The sequence below is a fragment of the Ailuropoda melanoleuca genome, chromosome 8, assembly GCF_002007445.2.
Source record: "Ailuropoda melanoleuca isolate Jingjing chromosome 8, ASM200744v2, whole genome shotgun sequence".
Lineage (NCBI taxonomy): Eukaryota > Metazoa > Chordata > Mammalia > Carnivora > Ursidae > Ailuropoda > Ailuropoda melanoleuca.
In genome coordinates this window covers 2,401,875-2,427,228 of record NC_048225.1, presented here as the reverse complement: position 1 = coordinate 2,427,228, position 25,354 = coordinate 2,401,875, and the positions used below count along the sequence as shown (strand labels likewise).

General features: G+C 41.2%; 1 long non-coding RNA gene across 1 annotated transcript in view; it reads right to left on the bottom strand.

Moving 5' to 3' along the window:
- LOC117803309 overlaps positions 1–1,665 on the bottom strand; it is a 3,427-nt gene extending 1,762 nt beyond the window's left edge. The window contains exons 1-2 of the long non-coding RNA XR_004626992.1: positions 1,098–1,665; positions 505–600 (exon numbers count right to left, since the gene is read on the bottom strand). This is a non-coding gene — a long non-coding RNA (uncharacterized LOC117803309). The remainder of the gene's footprint in view (positions 1–504; positions 601–1,097) is intronic.
- Between the last annotated feature and the right edge of the window lie 23,689 nt (positions 1,666–25,354).

Sequence of the window (25,354 nt, the reverse complement as noted above, 5' to 3'; positions counted from 1 at the left end):
AAAAAAAATCAGCAAGTCAGTAAGAAGCTTAAATGATTTTGCCTTTTTTTTTTTCAGGGGGAAAGAAAGCAGTTACAAAGATCAGAACTTTTAAAGTGAATTGTGAGTTCAGGATTCATGGGTAATGAGACTGTGTGAGGCCCAAAGCAAATGGAGTACTAAGTCGACTTAGCTAGAAGGGAAGGGGGTGCAGACAGGGTTTCTGAGTAGATGCATACAGCAAGAACAGACGGGACACAAGAGCCAGCCAGGGAGGGCTCGCCGTGAGGACCCTGCGCAGGTGGCTGGAGCTCCGATGGGACACCCCTGCCCCCGTACGGTTATAACACCCTCACAAAGCTGTCCTTCCAACCAGCTCACATACGGCCTTTACCACTGTAGGTTTGTATAGATAAAATCCCCCTCCCCCAAAATACAAAAAGTCACTTTTGAAACAAATCCTAAGATGTCAACATCATTTCTAGGGAAGAAGGGAAATTAAGCAGCGTTATTTCTCACACTGACCTGTCAAGGCGTCTCAGGGCCATCACTCCCAGAGTTCTGGATGCACACGGGGCGTGTCTCCATATTTGTATCAATCAACACACACGTTGTGAATACCTGTGTGAAGTAACCCACACAAAATCCTTTCACAGTTTTCTGTACATCTTATTCTCTGGACCCTTTTACAGACCCCTTCTAGTTTGTCGTACTTGACGCACTAGGCCAGCTCTCCTGGGCAAAGCACAATCAATGTGTACATGAGTCGCTAACAGCTCACACAGGCAAGACCGCAAAGGAAAATAATAAATCTATAATAACATGTTACAAACACCCTTTCAGTGCTAGCTGAGTTTTTTAAGCTCTCTTTTATATACAATGAGTTTCCAGATTCACAGCTGATTTTTCATTTACACGAGTTTCTTGCTTTCCTTCTTGGTACCAGGTTGAAATTTTTTTTTTTTTTTCCTTTTTCACTACAGAAACGTCCCCCATCCTTGCAAAATCTCAAAGCAGTGGAAATTCGAGCAGCTATAGAGAATGTGTGGGCATTTAAGTCAGACACGGTGTGAGCTGAATCTGACTTTGCACCTCTATGTAGAGACAAAAACACCTACCAAGCAAGCTTGAGGGGGGGCCTGAACGAGGCTGTACGCAGGAAGTTGTGGAGCCAGCGCGGAACCGAGAGGAGAAAATCCAAGTTATTCATTATTGCCACAACGAGTATGTATGAGGCACCATATCTTGAAAGATTTCCTACATAAAACTGAGACTTGAGTAAATGATGAAGGAGGAAGTTAAATTATATGTTTATTTTTTAACCAGGCATTTGCTAAATAGTATGTTCTGTGGTGTCAGAGACAAAAGGAATGACCCTATCATCCAGTAGCTACAAGCCACGCAAAGACGGGAACCGAGAAGATTGCGGTGGACACAAATCAGGGCGTCCTGGGACCAACACAGTGGTGGCCCAGCTCTGTCTTCACAGGAAAAGCACGACTGGCCTGGCTCTTCCAGGATGAGCAAAAGTTCTCCAGGTACAGGTGGACACACATAAACATATCACATAAACACAGAAGTGCCTCAGTTACACAAGGAAGGTTAAGGACGCATAAACGATGCAGAACACGTACATGACACAGGGACAGAACACGTACATGACACAGGGACAGAACACGTACATGACACAGGGACAGAACACGTACGTGAACACAGGGACAGAACACGTACGTGAACACAGGGACAGAACACGTACATGACACAGGGACAGAACACGTACGTGAACACAGGGACAGAACACGTACATGACACAGGGACAGAACACGTACATGACACAGGGAGAGAACACGTACATGACACAGGGAGAGAACACGTACGTGAACACAGGGACAGAACACGTACGTGGACACAGGGACAGAACACGTACATGACACAGGGACAGAACACGTACGTGAACACAGGGACAGAACACGTACATGACACAGGGACAGAACACGTACATGACACAGGGAGAGAACACGTACATGACACAGGGAGAGAACACGTACGTGAACACAGGGACAGAACACGTACGTGGACACAGGGACAGAACACGTACATGACACAGGAACAGAACACGTACGTGAACACAGGGACAGAACACGTACGTGAACACAGGGACAGAACAAGTACATGACACAGGGACAGAACACGTACATGACACAGGGATAGAACATGTACGTGAACACAGGGACAGAACACGTACGTGAACACAGGGACAGAACACGTACATGACACAGGGACAGAACACGTACGTGAACACAGGGACAGAACACATACATGACACAGGGACAGAACACGTACATGACACAGGGACAGAACACGTACATGACACAGGGACAGAACACGTACGTGAACACAGGGACAGAACACGTACATGACACAGGGACAGAACACGTACGTGAACACAGGGACAGAACACGTACATGACACAGGGACAGAACACGTACGTGAACACAGGGACAGAACAAGTACATAACACAGGGACAGAACACATACATGACACAGGGACAGAACACGTACGTGAACACAGGGACAGAACACGTACATGACACAGGGACAGAACACGTACGTGAACACAGGGACAGAACACGTACATGACACAGGGACAGAACACGTACGTGAACACAGGGACAGAACACGTACATGACACAGGGACAGAACACGTACGTGAACACAGGGACAGAACACGTACATGACACAGGGACAGAACACGTACGTGAACACAGGGACAGAACACGTACGTGAACACAGGGACAGAACACATACATGACACAGGGACAGAACACGTACATGACACAGGAACAGAACACGTACGTGAACACAGGGACAGAACACGTACGTGAACACAGGGACAGAACAGGGGCAGAACACGTACGTGAACACAGGGACAGAACACGTACATGAACACAGGGACAGAACACGTACATGACACAGGGACAGAACACGTACGTGAACACAGGGACAGAACACGTACATGACACAGGGACAGAACACGTACATGACACAGGGACAGAACACATACGTGAACACAGGGACAGAACACGTACATGACACAGGGACAGAACATGTACGTGAACACAGGGACAGAACACGTACATGACACAGGGACAGAACACGTACGTGAACACAGGGACAGAACATGTACATGAACACAGAGACGGTGAACAGACTCAAACACGTGGCTGTGCCTTGAGTAATAAAACCCATGCGCCTTCTCATCAATCCCTTCATAGCCTCTTCTCCGGAGCCAGCACCGCAAGGGCTGGAATGCGTTCTGTCCGGGCTCCGCCTCCTTGTAGCTTACCCAACCTCTCTGTGCAGGGAGCCCTGAGCTAGGGACTTCGCGGGAGGTGGTGCTNAACCGCAAGGGCTGGAATGCGTTCTGTCCGGGCTCCGCCTCCTTGTAGCTTACCCAACCTCTCTGTGCAGGGAACCCTGAGCTAGGGACTTCACGGGAGGTGGTGCTCCCAGCGTCTGCTTTCCTGCCTTCAGATGATCATGTTCCATCTGCTGTGGGTAGTTTGGGCAACTACCACTTCCCCTTCCTGGTTGTGCAGTTCTGGTGGGACTGCCTAGGGTTTTCCTGGCATGGCTCACTCCCTTGGCCATAGTGACAGAGGTCAAGGAAGGGTTTCAACATATTGATTAATTTATTGGATGAGTTCTCAAATTACCACATGAATACAGACTTCAGCCAACAGGCACATTATATTTTCCCAGCCATCAGGGCTGCTTTGGACATTGGCCGGTCATCTAACCCAGGCCCACAAGCAGAACACCGGCCAGGTGTGCTGGACAACAACACGTCTCTGAGGTGGGCGGCGGGAGGAGTGAGGGTGACAGCCACATTCCAGGCAGAGCACTCCTGGGAGAGCTGAGCGAGCCCGGGGCAGACAGAGTGCAGAAGGGAAATGCTGACTATTACAATTCCAGCTTCTAACTAAACTGAACTATTCATTTACATTAGCCAACAATATCCCAGGTGAATTAATCTCATGTAAGTTCAATTATTGATCATTTTGAGCAGAAAGAATCCTGACTGATACCATCATCTTTTTTGTCAACGAACTGCAATTCATTAGCCTACATTTGCAAACTTTCACTTCCCAAATTTTGAGATCTCTTCAGTTTGTAGAAATCAGTCTATTTTTTTAAAGATTTTTTTGTATTTATTGGAGGGGGGCAGTGCATGAGTGGGAGCAGGGGTGGAGGGGCAGAGGGAGAAGCAGATTCCCCGCCGAGCAGGGAGCCCTACACAGGACCCGATCCCAGGACCCTGGGACCATGTCTGAGCCAAAGGCAGACACTTAAACGACTGAGCCACCCAGGTGCCCAAAATCAGTCTGTTTTTATCAACTGTCTACCCAGTTCATCCATCTGAGAGAATTTAAGTTCAAGAATTTCTGATGCCTGTCACTGCCTTGTTTATTTTCCCCTTCATTTTATTATTTTTCTTTGGCGTTCAGGAAATCAATCTCCATGGTCTTTCAGCCCCTTAGTTTCCTAGACCATCTGAGTCTTACCGCTTTCATTTTACATTTATTTTATGGGTATGTGCCGCTAACCTCAGAGACACATGCCCCTAGGTAACCACTCAACTGATTCATAGTGCGTCAGAGCAATCGTCTGTAAACGCTGTACCAAAGTTTAAAACTATTTTAATACAGACTATAACTAAGCAAATAATGATCTAAAATGGAGTATTACAACTTACCAATGACAACATTCATATGATTGCCACAAATTGGGTATGAATAACCAATATTGAAAGTATGAAACATAACACAATATACATAACAAGCATTTTGTGCACGTTTTAACTTCTAATTTATTTATTTATTTTTGAATGGGAAAGTGCTTTAGGGTCATCAGCAAACATCTACCAGCCTTTTACTGTTAATTTTATAACGGGATTCCTAATGGAGAATTCCGGTTGACTGCCTGGTGGATAAGTTTTATCTTATTTAAATAATGGTGTTACAATCCAATTTTTCCCACTTAAGCTCTCTCTATAAATATGCACAAAATGTTAGTTAATAGTGATTTCTCTTGTTTCTCCTGCATCATTTTTTTCTTCAATAAGTGGCTTCAGGGAGAAATGAAACTTACTGGTGAAGGATTAAAAACAGTTACATGTTCTCATCCAACTTACAAATCAGTGTTTCTAATTAAACTCCAACCTTAAAAATTTCTTTGTCTGGAATCTATCCTGTTGGGTGGTTTCAGAATTGTCCAAGTGTATTCCTTCTATCTTAATGCTAATAGATAATGTGCTGCCTTATACATCTTTATAACCGCTCATTAGTGGTAAGCACTATGCTTTGACTTTCACGTCCTTGAAACTATGAAATAATGTTTCTATAATTCGGTTCTTCTTAATGTTTCTACTTTAAATAGAATGTATTATGAAAGTGAGATCTAAGCATTTTTAGAAATTCTGAGCTGGGGTATCAGTTTAGTCAGAACAGTGTCAAATGTGGAACGCAAACAACATAATTGGTACTTTGAGGTTGAGGTGACATTTTCTTGAATATATTTTAATGCTTATGCATATTTAAATTAAAATTTTAACCTTCTGACATTCAAACCAACAAGCCATTCACCATCCAACTGGAGAGGCACGTCTGACAAATGACATGACACACCGCAAAAATCACTTGTCTTGAATCTATGCTTTATTGCACAAGAGAGTAGTCTAAAAAGCCTCGTTGTTTGCTAACATTTTGAGTGGATTCCGATATTAGCACAGCTTTTCTGACTGATTATACAGAAATAATTCATTTCAAATATTTGTCTCTCTACGAACTGACCGCCCGCTTGAAATGATGGGGGGAGCGTATTCAAGTCATGACATGATCTCATCTTCTGATCTTACTTTTTGTCTGGCACTGAGTTTCTGGCTAGCCCACGCAATAGGACTTCTAGTTTCCAGGAAGACCAGGCGAGATAGGAGTCTGTGCTGGGCACACTCTGCCCCTCCCCATCAGAACCCACCTGTCCCAGAAGGTCTTACAGATTTTCTCCCTTTCTGACCCACGTTGTCGGCTTCAAAGCAGCAGGGCTCCTGCAGAGAAGTTTATCTGCGAACACGGCCAGAGCCAGGCTGATAGGTCAGGTGCCAAAGCTGGTTCTGTCCCAACATGATCCTGTCCTGACCCACTTGGGGGCCATGCAACCACAGGGGCACTGTGATGGAGGATTCTCTCCTCCCCCAAGAGTGGCACCCCATGCACAGCCAGGTCCCAGTAGGGGAAATAATCATTGTTTCATCCCTCGAAGCTGTTTCAAAATTTATAATTTTTATCTCACATTTATCACAATGCCAGCTTTGGATTAAAATGCCCAAGTGAACATTCTCATGTTCAATGGGAGGCACAAGTGAAAATTATCATATCTGACTGACTGTGTACTTGCAGTGAGCAGTTGACACTGAAATTGGGAAGCTGCCAGGGGCCTTTGGCTTCATTCCATAATTGTCAAGTTTCATGGCATTGAGGAAGTCATTTTAATTCCAAGTCACAGGGTTATTTTGCATCCTTAGATCCAACATTGCTACTTAAAACCAAAATATGCCAACATTTATGGCACGGAAATGCTGAAGACCCTTCTTGCCAATTGCCTCTGTGTTTATTTACTTCAAGTCCCAATAAACAGCACAGATCAGTTTTGCCACCCACGTTATCAATAGCACAGCAAATTCATAAAGAGTCTTTCTTCAGCGAACGGAAATGATTCGGAAGTCTGATTGAACTGACAGTGTCCTAGTAAGGGAGATGGGAAGATGTTCTCCAATTTCAAGTTCAGGAAAGTAAGGAATACAAAAGTTAAGTGGCTGGTCTCCATTTATTCAAATAAATTTATTCAGGAGCAGAGCCAGAAATAAAGATCAAGTCTTCTGGCCCATGCACTAGGCCCCATGCTGCCTCACAGCTCTCAAAATGTTCCTTTTCTTGGAAAATGCTACACTTTCCCCTCCTGCAACACTAGACTCAGACATACTGCCATCTGCTGGCCGACTGAGGAATGTACCGCTTTCCCTTCAGCACGTCGTCCCTGGGATGCCAAGTGGCTGGGTCTACCAGGCTGTGCAGGAGAGCAGGAAAGGAAGTAAATGAATTTAGAACACTCCCATCCCCATTAAAGGACCCATATATTGACACTTAATATTTATATAACAACGCCATGATGTGCCTTGCTCTTTGTGCATGGAACATCCTTGCCATCATCTCTTTTCCTCTGTGCCCTTTTTCTGACATATTCTTCCAAAGACTTGGATCATCTGAAACAGCCTTTCTTACAACATAACGCAGTCCACGGAATGCCATCCATTTCTGTGTTGTCTGTGTTGTCTTCTGCCAGTATTCTGTGAGATGTGCTAACTACCCTTCGAGGTGCCAAAGACGGAATCACAGAAACCAAGCTACACAGCCACAGTCCTGGGATGTAGAAAATACCATAAAAATGCCCTCATGGGGCAGAGAACAGGATCTTAAAAATGTCTTCAACAGGACCCCCTTTGTTCAGAGCCAAGCTACTCTTTCCCCAGAAACGCTGTCAATACCTTCTTTCACCATATCTACCCTTTACAGCCTGCCTGCACGCCCCTCAGGACAAAAGTAACATTTTCCAGACTCAATGAGGGTACAGCGGACACTATTTATTTTTCCATCTCATTATCGTAGCTGAGTTTAAGTTACGATGTCTGTCTGTCTCTGGTGCTCACCCCTTACTTATTTCTCTACGTCTAAAAGTTGAGTTTGAATAGCTGGAATACTTTTTTTTTTTGATGAGAAAGATGAAATAATATTCATGTATTACTACAGAACCAACATCCCCAGGAGCAGCTCACACTCGAGTTGAGACATCTATGTCACCCTAGTCACATGAATGCATTCTGCTTTAAGATCTTAAGAAAAATTTCTTGCCTGTGAAGGTGGTTCACAGACATCTTGGTTAAAAAATGTTAAATACAGAACTTATTTCTGATCTCTCAGGACATAAAAGCTCATATCCATGACAATGTAATTGTTCTTATAATGGAATTTTGCTGGTCTTTACAATCAATTATCCTTTGAATTTCATAGTTTGAAACTCAATTCAAAGACCATTCATTGAATTTGGGATAAATGTCTATGTTTGTCCATCCAGATCTTTCACAGGAATATCTTATTTTGAGGTCATCTTGGGCAGAAGTAAGAAATGGTGTTGTTTCCACATTTTTTCAATATTAAGAGGGTGTCAAAAGTCATAAAAGATGTGGGGAGTGCCAGCAGGGAAACATTAAGGAATGGAAACATTAGGTAGTTTTACTGACCTGTTAAAATCACAATGTTGTGGAATTTTAATTGAAATATCTAGAGAGAGAAAACTCCAGCCCAGAAATCTGGCCCTCTCATGTCCAGTGCTCAGAGAAGGCCTATTAGATGCAGAGGATAGGACTGAGATCAGGCAACCCAGGAGGTGAGGACCAGAAAGAAGGAACGGGAGGTTGCCAAGGCATCTGAGCATCTTTGGTATGAGCTTGGACGAGGAGCCAGCTCTCTGGAGGGTTTATCTGAACTAAAACGAAACCACCAGACTTTCGGAGAAGCAGTAACAAGAACAAAACGTTCTTTAGCCTTGTTCTACTTAAAGCGCATGCATCTGTAATAATCTTTCACAAAATGATTATTCATACTTGCTTCTCTTTATAACACGGTGACAATATATCACACCGTAAGAATAGCAGTTAGATTGCAAAAGTGCTTGTGAAACCTTTTTTACCCTGACACCAGAAAAGTGAATTAGTTCAATGGTGTTACTCATATTTCCTAGTTATTTTTCTTTTGACTTTTCCTATCCTTCCATTTTACATAATTTGTTGTAAAACAGAATTATAAAACCTTATTTTTTTAAAGATTATATTTATTTGAGAGAGAAAGAGAGAGAGCACAAGCAGGGGGAGCAGCAGAGGGAGAGGGAGAAGCAATCTCCCCACTGAGCAGGGAGCCCGATGTGGGGCTCGATCCCAGGACCCTGAGATCATGACCTGAGCTGAACATAGACACTTAACTGACTGAGCCACCCAGGTGCCCCAACATCTTATTTTTTAAATAAAGACTATAAGAATAACTCCAAATGAGATTTCAGACCTCAGTACAAAATAGCACCATTTGTTTTAAGTAGAACATTATGCAATCAGCTAGAGCTTCCAACCTAGGTGAGTGAGAGTAAGGACAGAGCATGGCATTCCGGTGGAGTTGAGGACAGTTGAGAGCTTGGAGGCCAAAGCAGCAAAAGTCCACAGGGCCAGTACCGGAGGGTGAACAGTTGCAATGAAGAAATCTCTGATGGTATGTAGAAGGTCTGTCTCAAGATCCGCATATACACGTGTGTGGGAAACATTCCTGAAGCTGAAGGAAGGGCCACCGGGAAGGATTAGGGAGAATAATTATAGTTCATACCGAGCCAGAAACACTGCCAGAAGAGCCAGCTCATCAGGAAGATGTCACAATCCTAAAAATATTTGCATACAGTAACAGACCTTCAAAATACACAATGAAAAAATAGATATAACTGCAGGGGGAAATAGAGCCACAATGATAGTTTCAACATCCTACTCTGAATAACTGAGGTTAGAAGTAATGCCAATTCTATACAGACTTCCAAAAACTGAAGAGGAGGGAAACCTTCCCAATCACTCAATGATAACAGCATTACCCTGACAACAAAACCAGAGAAAAGAAAAGAAAAAAGAAAAAAAAAAAAACTTCATAAGAAAACTAGAGACCAATATTTCTCATGAGCACAGATATAATAAGTAAACATAATCCAACATATGTAAGAGAAGTAATGCATCATTATCAAGGAGAGATTATCCCAGCAAATGCAAGGCTGGTTTAACATTTGAACATTACCAATATAATTTACCATAGTAACAGATGAAAGAAGAGCCACCATATGATAATGTCAATAAAAAAAAAACCCACAAAATAACTTGATGAAACATCTATTCTTGATTTAAAAAAAAAAACTCAGTATATGAGGAAAAGATGAGAACTTGATTTTAAAAATCTAAAAAAAAAATGTATAAATATCATACTTTTAGTTTTAAGAGACTGATTGCTTTTCTCTTGAGTTGAAAAACAAGGAAATCTCATTATATCTGTTCGGTATTGTCCTGGAGGTTCTAGCCTATACACTAAAGCAAGAAAAATAACAACCCACACTCAAGAATGGAAAGAAAGAAGTCAAACTGTTTTCAGACAACATGATCATTTATGTAGAAAACTCATTGGCATCTACAACAACAACAAAAAAAGCTATTAGAAGTAATAAGTGAGTTTAGGAAATCCGCAAGATCCAAGATCAATACAGAATAAATAAGTTGTGTTTCTACATACAAGTAGTGAACAATCAGAAATAAAAAGTAGCATTTGTAATAATACAAAAAATATAAAGTGCTTATGAATAAATGTGATGAAAGATATGAAGACCCTGACACTGAAAGCTATAAAACATTGATGAGAGAAATTATAGAACACATAAATAAATGGAAATAAGATCTGTTCATAGATCAGAAGACTCAATATTGTTAAGATACTAATTTTTCACAAATTGATCCATAGTCAATGCAATTTTAGTTAAAACTCAGCAGGCTGTTCTACAGAAATTGGAAATAAAAATTTAATTTTTCATATGGAAATTCAAGGGATCTAGAGAAGTTAAAATAACCTTGCAAAAAAAATAGTTGGATGATTATTACATTACCTGACTTCAATACAGATTATAAAAACTACAGTAATCAAGACTGTGATCTTGGCATCAAAGTAGATCAATGCAATAAATCAGGCAACTCAATGGAACAGATTCCAGAATACAAGGATTGATTTTTAGCAAAAATGCAAAGGCAATTCAGTGGAGAAAGAGTAGTGTTTCCAAAATAAAATGATGATGGGGCGCCAGGGTGGCTTAGTCGGTAATGTCTGACTTCAGCTGAGGTCATGATCCTGGAGTCCTGGGATCCAGCCCCATGTCAGGCTCCCTCCTCAGCAGGGAGTCTTGTTTCTCTCTCTCTCTGTCCCTGCCCCTCCCCCTGCTCGAGCTCACTTGTGTGCTCTCTCAAACAGACAAATAAAATATTTAATTTTTTTTAAAGTTTCAAAATAAAATGATGCTAAAATAATTGGATGTGAATATAAAAAAAAGGTGAACTTTAATCCATACCTATCATGTACAAAAGTTAACTCAAAATGAATCATAGATGTAAGTATAAATTTAAAACTATTTAAATTCCTAGAGGAAAACAGGAACTAGTCTTTGTTATCTTGAGTTAGGAAGGATTTCTTAAATAAAAATTAAAAGCACAAACATATACAAGAAAAAAAGTGATAAATCCCACGTCTTCAAAATTAAGTACATTTGCTCTTAGAACTTTCTGTTAAGAGAACAGAAAGGGAAGCCACAGACCAGTGGAAAACATTCACAATACATAATGTTGGCAAAAAAATTGTATCTAGAATACATAAGAAGCTTTCAAACAAGAAACAAAAGCCACACTGAATCTTTGGCAAAAATATTGAACAGACTCTTCAGAAAACATGAATGAATGAGCTCACTCCTTCCACCCCTTCCACACAAAGCACTCATGTGAGCACACGGGGAGATGGTAAGCATCTACAAGTCCAGACAAGAGGTCCCAGAATGAGCCCCACCTTGCCAGCACCTTGATCTTGGACTTCCCAGCCTCCAGAACTGTAAGAAATAAATTTCTGTTATATAAGGCGGAAAAAAAGTATGTAGATGCTAAATAAACACAGGAAAAGGTACTCAGGTTATTAATCATTAGGGAAATACAAACTACAATGACAGATGTCTACACACCAAATAGAATATTTAAAATTGAAAAAAAAAAAGCGGACTCAACCAAGTATTGTGAAGGATACAGAGTCATCCATTTCACTTTTAAGTTCACACAAGATAAATGAAAGAGTGTGCCCTATAGAAAAAGGTGTTCAAAGCAATGTTATACATAACAGAAGGGAAACAGCCCAGATTTCCATCAATAGGCCAGTGAATGAACAAACTATAGTGAGATGAACTACTGCTCAAATGTACAAAGAATAAAGCAATGCTACCCAAAATAACATGGATGAGTCTCAAAATAACCACGCCGAGTGAAATACACAAGAGAAAAATGAATACATATTGCATGATTACATACAATTATAAAAAATTCAAACTAATCCATAGTGACAGAGAGTGGGTCAGATGTTACCTGGGAATAGGTATGGGTATGGGGTGCATAGAAAGGAGGGACTGTAAGGGGCAGAAAGAAACTTTTGGGGATGATGGATATATTCAATATCCTGATTGTGGTGATGGTTTCATGGGTACATAAATATGTCTAAACTTATAAAATTGTAGACTTTATAAACAATTTATTGTAGGTCAATTATACATTAAAAAAATAAACAAAGCAATGAGTAACAGGAAATGAACTGGCTGGGTTGGATTAAAATTTTAGAAAGGAAATGGTCCCTAATGATTCCCTCTCTTGCATCCCCGTATTTTATATCGCTGCTTTACAGTTCCTTCCATCAGAGGCACAACCTCTAGACCACGGAATATTATTCTGCGCTAAAAAGAAATGAGCTATCAAGCCATGAAAAGATATGAAGGAATATTAGACGCATATTATTCAGAGAAATAAGCCAACATAAAATGGCTCTAGACTGTGCAATTCCAGCTACATGGCATTCTGGAAAAGGTAGAACTATGAAGACAGTAAAAAGGCCTGTGGTTGCCAGGATTGTGTGTTGGGTGGGGCCAAGGAGGAAAGAGAAGGGAGCACAGAGGAATTTTCTATTGAACGGACTTCCCAAGATAACAGTCCTTTCTCTTCTTGATCAGGGTCATACAGAGCTGGTAGACAGTGTTTCTGGAAGTTCAGAAATGAAGAGAAGAGGAGACTGGAGCATTAGAGACAGGTAATGATTTTGGATATATAGGAAATCCGAAAGTAGGCATTCCAGAAGTCGTGTGGTAGCTCATTAATAGCACAACTCATCTTAAATTCTATATTTTCTCTCTTCCAGTCTTACCTGTGAACTTGGAGGGCTCACCCTGTCTTGGTAAGGCACTTCTGTCTTGCACTCAGCTACACGTGGTGTCCTCAAAGTCTCTGGGCAGTAAACCTGGCATCTTCCATTACGACGGCAAGGGGCAGTGAGCCAGAAGTCTTGAGGGTATAGGTATGTTACATACATATTTGTGAACTTTTTTTTTTTTTTCACGTGAAATGCCAGTTAACTGTGTGGCTTCTTCTTTTTTTTTTTTTTAAAGATTTTATTTTTATTTATTCAACAGAGAGAGAGACAGCCAGCGAGAGAGGGAACACAAGCAGGGGGAGTGGGAGAGGAAGAAGCAGGCTCATAGCAGGAGAGCCTGATGTGGGGCTCGATCCCATAACGCCAGGATCACGCCCTGAGCTGAAGACAGAGGCTTAACCGCTGTGCCACCCAGGCATCCCAACTGTGTGGCTTATTAAGGAAACTACTTGAAAATGAGTCCTAGGCAGTTTGTGGGGCAAGATAAACTAGTTCACCAATGTATGTCAAGATTTTATTCTCTATGTTCTAAAGACAAACTTTGAAAAATACAAGTCTTGGGCCTCCAAAATAATGTCTAGTTTCCAGAATCTTACAGTCTTCCTAGAAATGAACCTGGAATCTTAACATACAGCTCTCCCCAGTTTCAGAGAGAAGGTGGAGAGAAAAAATTAAGTTTTCATGAGTTAGTGCCTTCTTGGAATTTTGCTTGTTGTACTTGCATGGGGGGGGGTAGTTCCTGGTAGACGCGGTATCTCAGATCAGTACTGTACAGAGAAGTCACGTCAGAGGGAATGGAAGCTGGATGAGATGAATTCTAAGGTCCTCTGTTTCCCATTGTAATTGTCAATTGTTTATTCATAGATAGAAAGATTATTTTACAAATACTTAAATAAAATTTACTTTGATATTTCATTAATTTTAAGCAAACAATATTACTGGAATTAAAATATCCCTTTATATTAATTTATAGATTAAAAATATTTCCAAGGATATAGTGGGCCTTTAAAAACTCATTAACAAGAAACAAGTTTTTATACATTTTTCATTTTTTGAAGATTTTAATTATCTATTTGAGTGAGAGAGAGCGAGTGCATGAGCAGGAGGGAGATGTAGAGCGAGAGGGAGAAGCAGACTCCCCGCTGAGCAGGGAGACCGATGTGGGACTTGATCCCAGGACCCTGAGATCATGACCTGAGCCAAAGGCAGACGCTTCACCGACTGAGCCACTCTGGCACCCCAAGAAACCAGTTTTTAGTACTGAAATTTTACCATTATTTTATCATTCTAATTGAACATATTTTGCTTTTCCCAGATTAAAACATGCTGTTGAATGATTTTTTTTAGAATACTTTGGGAATGGAATTATTTTCGTTTACCCGCAGAAGCATATTAGAAGAATGAATGATCCCTCCCTGAAACCTCAAGAGATTGAAATTTATAACCAGCCCTTTAAAGAGGCATCAGATTCTCCGTTCAGGAAGAAAAGAAAAACACTACAGAATTAAAGAGGAAAATGTTCCAAAGAACAAGTTCTAATATCTAACTTTCATGAAATCTGGCTGAATTGAGGCACATAAAGATACCTGAACTGGGCCACGTGCTGGAGTTTACCTCTGCCATCCACTCTGACAACACTGTGGCTACCTGAGCTTCACTAAATCAGACGAAACGGAGACCCTGTAAGGCAACACCCACTCACCGCGGGATCAGTCAGTGAAGGGAACAAATGCCCTAGGGCTCCGAACACTAGCTGGTCGTGGGCTTCTGGGTAAAATTCTAGAACATCTATAGACCAACTTTATTGGACTAGACAATGGCAGAGGCAAATGAGAATAATAGTAAAAACCCTTCTGTTTCTAACGTATGACTCTTCTAGAAATTTGTGAATAAAGTTCAATGGTTGCTGTAGATATAGACTGAGACCAACTTACCTGTCCTGAAAATCCCACTGCATAACAGAGGGCCGGGTGGTGGGTTTTCCAACCTCTGGACGTAGAAATTAGAGTAGGGCTATATGCATGCTCTCTGCGTACTGACTTGGCAAGAATTTATGGTCAGCTATCATCTGCACAGAAGAGCAGAAGAACTTAACATGCTTTTCATTATTGATCACCATCGCCATGGCGGCCAACTCTACAGTATGTGCATAAGAATTATCAACTGCAATATTATTGTAGTTTCTGCTCTGAGAAAACTGTCCCTAACATCATTTACTGGCATTCTTTATGCCCTTAGGGATAACAACTAATTTTAATATGAGCCTAGGCTAAAAATTAATTATGAAAGCAAATACATTCTGCAAAAGACAACAAGCCAATCCCGCATCCCTAAAGCAAGTATTACTCTGGTAGCTCCCTCAACTATGCCTCCTGGCATCACTCAAGTAACAGATTTAACTAGTTATTGTTGACTCTTATTTCTAATGTGGGCTAGGTACTTTCACAAACATTGATTCGTTCTTACATGCATTGAACACCTCATTATGTATCAGTCACTAGATAAGGCACTGGGAAGAAAGGTCAATAAGACATAGCCTCTTGCCTCTGAGCATAATTTAGTGCAGGCAGGACAGCTGTGGAGAGAATGGATTAGCTACAACACAGAATGACAATGTGGTTTACAAAGATATGAAGGAGAATACCATGGCAGTACATACTAGATGCTAGTGGAGAGGTCTCAAAAATGCATGCTATTGGAGTGTGCCAGGGTACACAGCTCTGACCTAATCCAGAAGTAAACCATGCATGTATTTTCAAGAAGAGTAATAACTGGATTAGATTTGTGGTAGAATGATCACTCTAGTTGTATCACAAAGAGGGTTAAGACTGAGCACAAAAATCCCTATAGGGAGCAAACTGAAACAGACAGGAAGGGGGGCGGGGAAGCAGGGTGAATTAAGAAAGGGGTGAGTGCAAACTGACCTTCAGGCACCGCATTTCCAGTATCAAACTGGAGCGTGATATTGTTTCCTAGCTGAAGGATGGAGATAGTTTCAGAGACTTTGACTTTGTCTCCCCCACTGTAATCACTTTTACCCCAAAGGCTAAGGAATCACGGTGCAGGTTTTACCAGATGCTAAGTATTTTAATTACACATTTGGGAAACAGAAAAATGACCACTGGATGAATCCACAGACCCAAGAGACCCACTTTACGCTAGAACTTTGCCAAGACTCTCTATATTACCTGGCCCTAAATGGCCAAAGATGGATCAGGGGACCATGACGATACTTTGAAAGAATCTCCAGGGATCAAAGCCAGTTCAGATTGGTGTCCAATGGTCCTTGAAATGTTTGAATAATACAATTATCTCATTCTATTGCTGCACCTGAATAACTGGCTATAAATCCCCTAGAGGAAGGCCTGAAGAGATCATGGAATGTATTTTCAGTGATGTTGCAGAGCGGCTTGTCTTGGGGACCTGGTCTCCTCTCTGACAAATGGATTCCAGATCCGAAAACAGGCTCGAGTTAGGGAACGGAAAAAACGATCACAACTTTTTATTAAGGGAACTTTCCTCTCCCTCCTGGTCATCAATCTGATTTCTTCTACTGGAAAAAACTGAGTAGAACTCTTGCAGATGGCCTGTTTTCCCCTCGGGGGTACCATGTTCAAAATCCTTTGTAGGTCAGGTCCCTTGGCTTCCTCTCTGACTTGCTAGCTAATAGGATAACTGTATTCTATTAGATTTAGAATTTAGCTCCACCACCTGTCCTCGATGTTGGGGGGAGTCCTATCGTGCCTATTACGCTCAGCAAGCTGCCTTTTATAATCGTCTCTCTTACTGATAGCCTGGCTTACCGAGTAAAACCACGAAGGACAGTTCTAGCGTTGTTGGTGTCCAGGTCATCATAGCACGGGTAAATAGTATGTCCTGTGCACCTTCCCATGGAACATAATTATGTGGTAGACCTGCCATACCTGCTCTGTCCAATCCCAGATGCCCACTTTCAAGAGTGTTCTGATTTCTTTTTATCCTTTTTGCTGTGGCAATTCTAGCCTTTTTTAAAAAAGATTTTATTTATTTATTCAACAGAGATATAGACAGCCAGCAAGAGAGGGAACACAAGCAGGGGGAGTGGGAGAGGAAGAAGCAGGCTCATACCGGAGAAGCCTGATGTGGGGCTCGATCCCAGAATGCCGGGATCATGCCCTGACCCGAAGGCAGATGCTTAACTGCTTTGCCACCCAGGTGCCCCCAATTCTAGCCTTTTGACACCCCTCAAGTGACGTGAACATGGAGCAGGTAGCAAGTTTGCTCCATCTCCTATGATCTTTGCTTTTCTGTTAAATCCTACAGCCCAGGAAAGCATTTCCAAGTCAACAAACTCTTTCCTACTCTATTGTATATTTTTGCCCCTTGATTAAGCACCCTCAGAATACAGTCCCACTCATACACCCCCAGGACCTACTGGTATATGAGATCTATTTCATGCAGCTCTTGTGGGCTCTAGAACCTGCTAGGTTATGCAATAACTGACCCCTAGTTATAGGAGTAGTAGCCATGACAGAATGCGGGGCAGATCTTGAGGGGCACCCCTGATTCTGAGTTGTCTACCAACATAGGAGGTGAGGAACGGGGCGTGCTGGCTCTTGACGGGGTGCTACTTTTACAGACTCAGCAGGATTCTGAGCAGTCAGAAGATACAGGGCCTCCACCCTGCTGTCTTCATCCAATGTGCCAAAGCCCCAGGGTGTTTGGTTTTATTAATTAGGGCAAATGACCTTGACATAACCAAACAGCTTTGGTGAACATTTAACCATCTTTGATGCTGGCTTCTCTGTTACATTTTTGACTTGGTCCTCAGCCTTCTCTTCCTTTCACTGCAGGAGATGCTTTCCCATCTGGCTTTCAGTGGCGTGGTACTCCCCGCTACACCACCTTTCCATGGAACATCAACAGCATCTGGCAACAGCCAGGCAAGCATGCTAGCCTTACAGCCACTGTTTTCTGTATACATTTCAAACACCGAGTGCTTTCCTTCTATACAACACCCTCCTAGTCCACTAGCAGTAAAAGGGTTGGCAAATGGACCAGCACCTTCTAGCACGTGCACCTGTGCTCCACCAACTTTCAGCATCCAGACGCCTACTGTCAGACAGGTAGGAAGTGGGTGATCCAACTTCAAAACACAACTTCAAACATGATTTATCTTCTCACCTGCTTCCTCCAACTACTCCCAGCCCATAATTAGAATTTATGAGGAATGAATATTATGATGCCGGCCTGCTGAAACATTGACCACAATGGCAGAGAGCACTCAGTGAGAATTTCCCCAGAATTATCCCGTATTCTCTTGAAACTAGAGAGATTTTATACATCTGCCTTGATCAGATACGGGCTGCCCCAGATAGCTCTCTACAGCCCAGCCAGACCCTGAAGGACATGACAACTGATGGTCCTACTCAGAACACTCTCTACAGCTGGACAGAGGGTCCTTTGTCTTTTTTGCTTTTTCTTTCTTTTTTTTTTTTTTAAGTAATCTCTACACCCAACATGGGGCTCAAACTCACAATCCAGCNTATGAGGAATGAATATTATGATGCCGGCCTGCTGAAACATTGACCACAATGGCAGAGAGCACTCAGTGAGAATTTCCCCAGAATTATCCCGTATTCTCTTGAAACTAGAGAGATTTTATACATCTGCCTTGATCAGATACGGGCTGCCCCAGATAGCTCTCTACAGCCCAGCCAGACCCTGAAGGACATGACAACTGATGGTCCTACTCAGAACCCTCTCTACAGCTGGACAGAGGGTCCTTTGTCTTTTTTGCTTTTTCTTTTTCTTTTTTTTTTTTTTTTAAGTAATCTCTACACCCAACATGGGGCTCAAACTCACAATCCAGCGATCAAGAGTCGCATGCCTTACCGACTGAGCCAGCCAGGCGCCCCTGGACAGAAAGTCCTTTGAAGGGAATTCTCTCTACACAGTTCCAGGTCTTCCAAGTGACATGAGTCTTTTCAAAAGACAACTTTGGCTTTGTTAATCTTCTCTATTGTTTATTTCACTGACTTTTGCTCTTATTTTAATTCTTCTCTACTGATTTACTTATATTTAATTTACTGTTCCTTTTCTGTCTTCCTGAGAGGAACACGTAAGTCACTATTACTAGCTTTTATTTTTGTCCATTAGAAATATTTACATTTATAAATTTCCCACTAATCACAGATTTAACCGCATCCCACAGGTTTAAAACTTAATATCATCCTTGAGTCATGGGTTATTTTAAAAGTTAATTGCTTACTCTATAAATACTTGAATTTTTTAAGTAATCTTTTTATATTGCCTTTTTGCATAATTTCACTGTAAGGAAAGAACATACTCTGAAGAATTTCAAACCTATAAAATGTGCTGCGATTTTTTTTTTCCTGACCCAAGATATGGTCTACTTTGAAAACTGTTCTATGCATACTTAGAAAGATTATTCTTCAGTTGTTTGACGCAGTCTTCTACTCATTTCACTTACGTCAATGATTACGTATCATTCTTTTTTAGCCCTGATGATTTATTTTCTGCTTGCCCTAATATTTACATAGATTCTCATGACTCTATCTTTTCCACGTTTCCTCTTAGTTTCATTAGTTTTTGTTTTACATACTTTTTAAAGATTTATTTATTTTTTTACTTGGGTGGAGATAGAGCACACAAGGGAGAGGAGTAAAGGGAGAGGGAGAAGCAGGCTCCCCAGTGAGCACAGAGCCCAACTCAGGGCTTGATCCCAGGACCTTGAGATCATGCCCTGAGCCAACACCAAGAGTCAGATGCTTAACTGACTGAACCACCCAGGTGCCCCTGTTTTATGTATTTTGATTCTGTGTTATTAGACTATTTTAGTCTATGTTATTGCATCAGTAGCATACAAATTTAGAATTATTATAACTTTCTGATGAAAGTAAATTTTATTTTGATGAAATGTCAATCTTTTCAATAGTCCTTGTCTTTACTTCAAGGTCTATGTTCATATTAATTCAGCTATATCAGACTTCTACAGGACATAACTTATTGTCTAATACCTATGACAGTTGTTGAGATTTTTCCAACTCAAAAACTTCTTTCCTTAACTGGAGTTTTCTATACGTATATATCTATGTAATTACTGATATATTCAATTTTAAATCTACCATCTTAAAGTTTCATATTTATACCTTCTGTTCTTTGTTCCTTTTTAATCCTTTCTTTTTTAGGATTTTTGAAACTATTCCATTTATTTTCTTCTATCAACTTTTAATTAATTATTTTAGTGGCTAACCTAAGTATGTATATGTAAACATGTATGTATGTATGCGTACGAATGTGTGTGTGTGTGTGTGTGTGTATTTATCTTTGATTTATTAGACCTTATTTCAAAGTAATACTTTCACTACTATCTGGACAATGCAAGTAATTCACAACCTGAACTCGATTTTCTTATTTTCATGTATTTGCCTTCTCTACATATTTTAAACCCCACACAACATCATTATTATTGTTTTAAATAGTGAATATTCTTTTCTTTTGACCTCCTTGATAACATCTATTCATAATTGTTTTAGTGTGGTCACCCCAGGATAAATTTAATTTTTGTTTACAAAGGACTTTATTTTCTTTGTTCTTTGAAGGAATAGAATTCTAAAGTGGTGCTAACATTTTTCTCAAGTGCTTTAGGACAACATCTCTTTGTCTTATAGTTTCTACTGTTTCCAAGTTTGCTGTCTTATTATTTCAACCTTGAAGGAAACATGACTATTTATGTAGCTGCTTTTCATATCTTCCTGTTTTCAACATTTCAGCCAAACCAACAATGAGTCTGCATGTATGTGTGTTCTTTTATTCATTTGAGATATTTTGAAAATTATTTGAAATAGGGTCTTGATAATTCTTTTTTTTAAGCTTTGTAAAAATGACGGCTTTTTCTTTTCACTGAGTATTGCTTCTTTCAATTTTCTGTTGCCCTTTTTCTAAGGTGNTTAGAAGACTGCTTTCCCTCCTTTGTGCTTAGCTGCAAATTTAATTAGCTTCAATGTCTTTTGGCCCTTACAGTTTTTTTTTTTTTTTTTTTTCATTTTTTATATTCTTTGAGCTTCAATCTGGGAATTTCTTGCTGTATCACCTTCTAGTTCACTGATCCTTGGTTTTATGGTGCCTAATTGCTATTGTTATTTTTGTTACATTCTTAATTTCAGTTACTATATATTTTTCTAGAATTTGTATTATTTCAATAGGTTCTAGTTCTCTGGTTAAATTCTCCATTTTTTCTCCAGTTTTCAAACACATTAATCATTTCAAAATTTTGTGCCTGATAATTACAACGATCAAATCTCTTAAGCGTATTTTAGTATTGTCTTTGACTTTTGTCTTCAGATTTTCTTTTTTGTCTTTTTTTTCTTTTTCAGCCATTTTTTTCTACTTCCTTCTGCGACAGATTTCTTTTTTCAACTTGACTTTGGAGAATGAAATAAATATTATAGTGATAGTGAACAATATGATCTTGCTGCAGAAAGAACTTAGTGGAATTCTTACAAGTCACTGGAGTATGACCAGATCCCCTTCAGGTGGGGTAGGCTGGAGTTCAGGCTTGTAAGCCCGGCTCTAGCTGTACTCTGCCTCTGCGTCTGAATGAACTCCTTACAGGTTTATGGGGTAGCTCTTACTGCTAAGAGTAGCCCTTTGAGGTTCTCAATTGGGGTGCTTTCCTGAGCCCGTTTTCTGTGAGCGTGTGTGAGAAGGGACCTCTACGGTGGCTTCCGCAGTCCTGGGAAGTGGGTGAACTCTCTGCCTTCTGGATTCCACATCACAAACCCCTGCAGCTGAGGAGGGGGCAAATACTCTGGGCAAACCCGCTCCGCAGGATTAGAGGCCGACTTCCCTGCAGGGCACTCTCCTCCAGGATCACTTCCTCTCTAGCTCTGACTGCCCTGGTCTCCCTGAACTTGGAACGCGTTCTCCCCATCACAAGATCAGCACGACGCTCGGCCACGACTCCTTCTTTTGCCTTCACCCCCATCACTGAGGATCAGTGGATGAATGGGTGGGGACACCTCAGAGGCGAATGCGGGGCTCACCTTCATGCAATTTCCTCTTCTCTTAGGTCTGGTCTCTGCAAATCTTGGCTGCTGTGATTGTCCTCTAAAGAATTCACACAGCTGCGTTGCTTTGTTTTGTTTTTGCTTTCTTTCCAGATTTTGCAACTACTTCCTTCAGGAGGGTTTCTTTGATACACGCTATTCCCTCACAGACAGAGGCAGAATTCCCAACTCTCCTTTTGAAGATATAAACTGAAATAGTGTTTGCTTCCAGTTCAATATCTTCTAAGTCTAGACATATTTGCTAATTTTGTGCTTTGTTATCAAAATTCCAAAATTCAGAGATATTGTGAAAAATGTTAAAAATGCCCCCGTTTTTGGTCTGTGGTTCCAGCAACATACCAGAGCGATTTTTCACATTTGACGACCCCTCTGGAGAGAGAGCCTCGGGTGTTATTGCCCAATGAGGAAAGGTTAAAAGGAAAACCACAAGCAGAAATATAATAAGTTCAAGAAAACTGCTGGAACAATTCCTGTGTGGGCTGTGATACAAAAGAGAGCCTTCCTGCACCCTGGGTGAGCTTCAGGACACGCTACAGAGCCCGTCCCCACAGCACGGCATCGACACGTGTGCACAGCGACTACACAAAGTTTAATGATTTGGAATGAAAAATGAGTGATCTGATGTGACTGGGAAGTCAGGAACTGTGGATATTCTTCTCCTCCTTGTCTGCTCCCTCACGCACACTGCCTTCTAAGTTCACACNTGATGTGACTGGGAAGTCAGGAACTGTGGATATTCTTCTCCTCCTTGTCTGCTCCCTCACGCACACTGCCTTTTAAGTTCACACAGTACTCCCTACTGCAAGGGAAACAAGATTTTTCTTCAGTGTTTATTTTTAACAAGAAGAGTTTCTCACCGTTGCGAAAGCTTTGGGAGAGTCTGGTATGCCTCCCTACTGGAGCCGGATGACCTTAGGCAGGGACCAGAGAACCTCTCTGGCCCTACGAGAACAAGGGCGGATTTGGAGAGTAGTAAGAATAGGTCATGAGACCGTGTCTTACCACGGGGAAGGTTGAAAGGGTCACGTCAAGTATGGAGGGGGTGTTAGATAACTTCCTCTCCGGATGATGCCAAAACACACAGCACCATTGCCCTGAAGAGAAGCAGTTAAAATCAGAAGGAAATAACTGCATTAAACAGGAAAAAGACAGGAGACAACAGGAGGATGAGCGACGACGCTAAAAGCACGGGGAGTTTAAAGGGCAGTAGGCAAGGACCATGCCACAGGCTCTGCACAGAAGCTCCCAGCTTTGCTCCTAAACGAGCCATACGTCCTTCTCCGCTGTGCTCTGGGCAGGCCTTGGAGGCAAAAACATGTGTGTACAGGGTCAGACGGAGTGTCAGTGGTCACCCTGGCATCACAACCCTACCGGATACCCTAACATCATGGAGGTCTGAACGGGGTGTCCGTACACTGCTTAAGCACACCAGGGATGCATCTCCTAGAAGTCCCTGACTTTGTGCTGGCTCGTTCTTGCTAAACACAAGCAAGATCTTAGAGGGGCCACTATGCAGCCCCCGTCCTCATTCTCTCTCTCTCCTCATACTGCCCACCTGCCTCTCCCTCATCCACCTTCTGTTTTTCTCTCTTTTTTGTATCCCCTCTTTCTGCTTCTCATATGCCCACTTTTCAAAACACCACCCTTAAAAGGAAGGGGAACGAGCAAAAAGGGTTAACCTAGGAAGAGTCAGCAAGGTGGGATGGGGGAAGACAAAATCATGCTTCAACCCCTTACCATTTACAAGGACGGCCTCTGCTACAGCCTAAAGTACTTTCATATAGCTCTCATGGAAACATCCAATCGTAAGAACCTCATCACCTCAGTCAGCTTATCCTGTTCGCGATCAGTTACAATGTTCGAAAAACTTCTTCCAGTGAGCTGAAATCTGCCACTTTCTAAACTTAGGTCATTGCATAGAGAGGTCAATGGCATTTCTGGTGTTGCGAGATGCTGAGGGCATTCAGACTCACTAAAAAAGATGGAGTCCTTTTGTATCAGCTAGAAAGTTCGGTTAACACTCAACCACAGTCATTCCAGGAAACAGAGGATTGTGTTTTAGTAATACTGAATCCTAGTTACCTATCTGGTTTTGGACTCCCTTTATAATTGACTCTGGGCTTTCCCATAATCCCTTGCTATTTTTACAGTTTTCAGGGCAGCACAACATCGATTCTGTTTCTCGTCTACCTGAAAAGCGAGGAAACACTTAACAGATCACACTGAAAGGTGAAGACAGTAATTGTTTATCGAGAATGAAGTTGTCATTGTTGCAGTAAACATTTCTCCATTCAAGAATCTGAGAAAGGACAGATTTTCATTTCCTCCAGGGTTTAGTGCCTGTTAATAGAAGGTCAAATCTATAGGAAGTGGTGCCTCTGATTGACGTGCACGAGACCTCAGCTTAAATACAGGTTTGACCACTGCACTGCTGTGTGACCTGGGGCAAACCACCTCACTCTGATTCAATTTCTCATGTATAAAATACCACTAACAACACATAAGTAAAATATAAAAATATTATAAGATATTATAGATATAAAATATACTTTCCCCCACTAGACTGTGTGCTCCTCAAGGCAAGTAACTGACATTACCCTTCATTGTATCTAAATCCTAAAACACAGCAGTAAGTGCTCACTAAATATCTGTTGGAAAAAAAGCAATGNTTGGAAGAAAAGCAATTATAGCTGCAATATTTCCTTTCACTCCCTCTTATTTTGTAGGCAAACAAGTTCCAGTAAGCAGAAGACAAACTCTTTAGGGCCAAATATTAGGAGGCGGCTTGGAAATCTTTAATGTGTTAATAAGATTAAAAATCACTTTACGTTGAGGTATCAGAGTTTTTACTTAAAAATATATAATTTTCTCAATGAAATAAAACAATATAATTTTAAGTAGCCATTGCCCAATACGTCCACAATCCTGTGTAACAGTAATATTGTATTAAGGAAAAGAGTGAATAATTGATATTTATTTGCTAAACAAGTGGATATATGTCCTAGCATCCTCAAATAAAGAAAACACCCAAATATCTCCAGTAACTTTTAATGATTTTTTAAATACTTTTTAAAGCTTATTCCTAATTTCTGGAATTCAAACTAAGAAAAACAGTTAGAATGATGTCTCATGACAGCAGACATTACTTTCTGAGGATCATTACATACTGGGGTC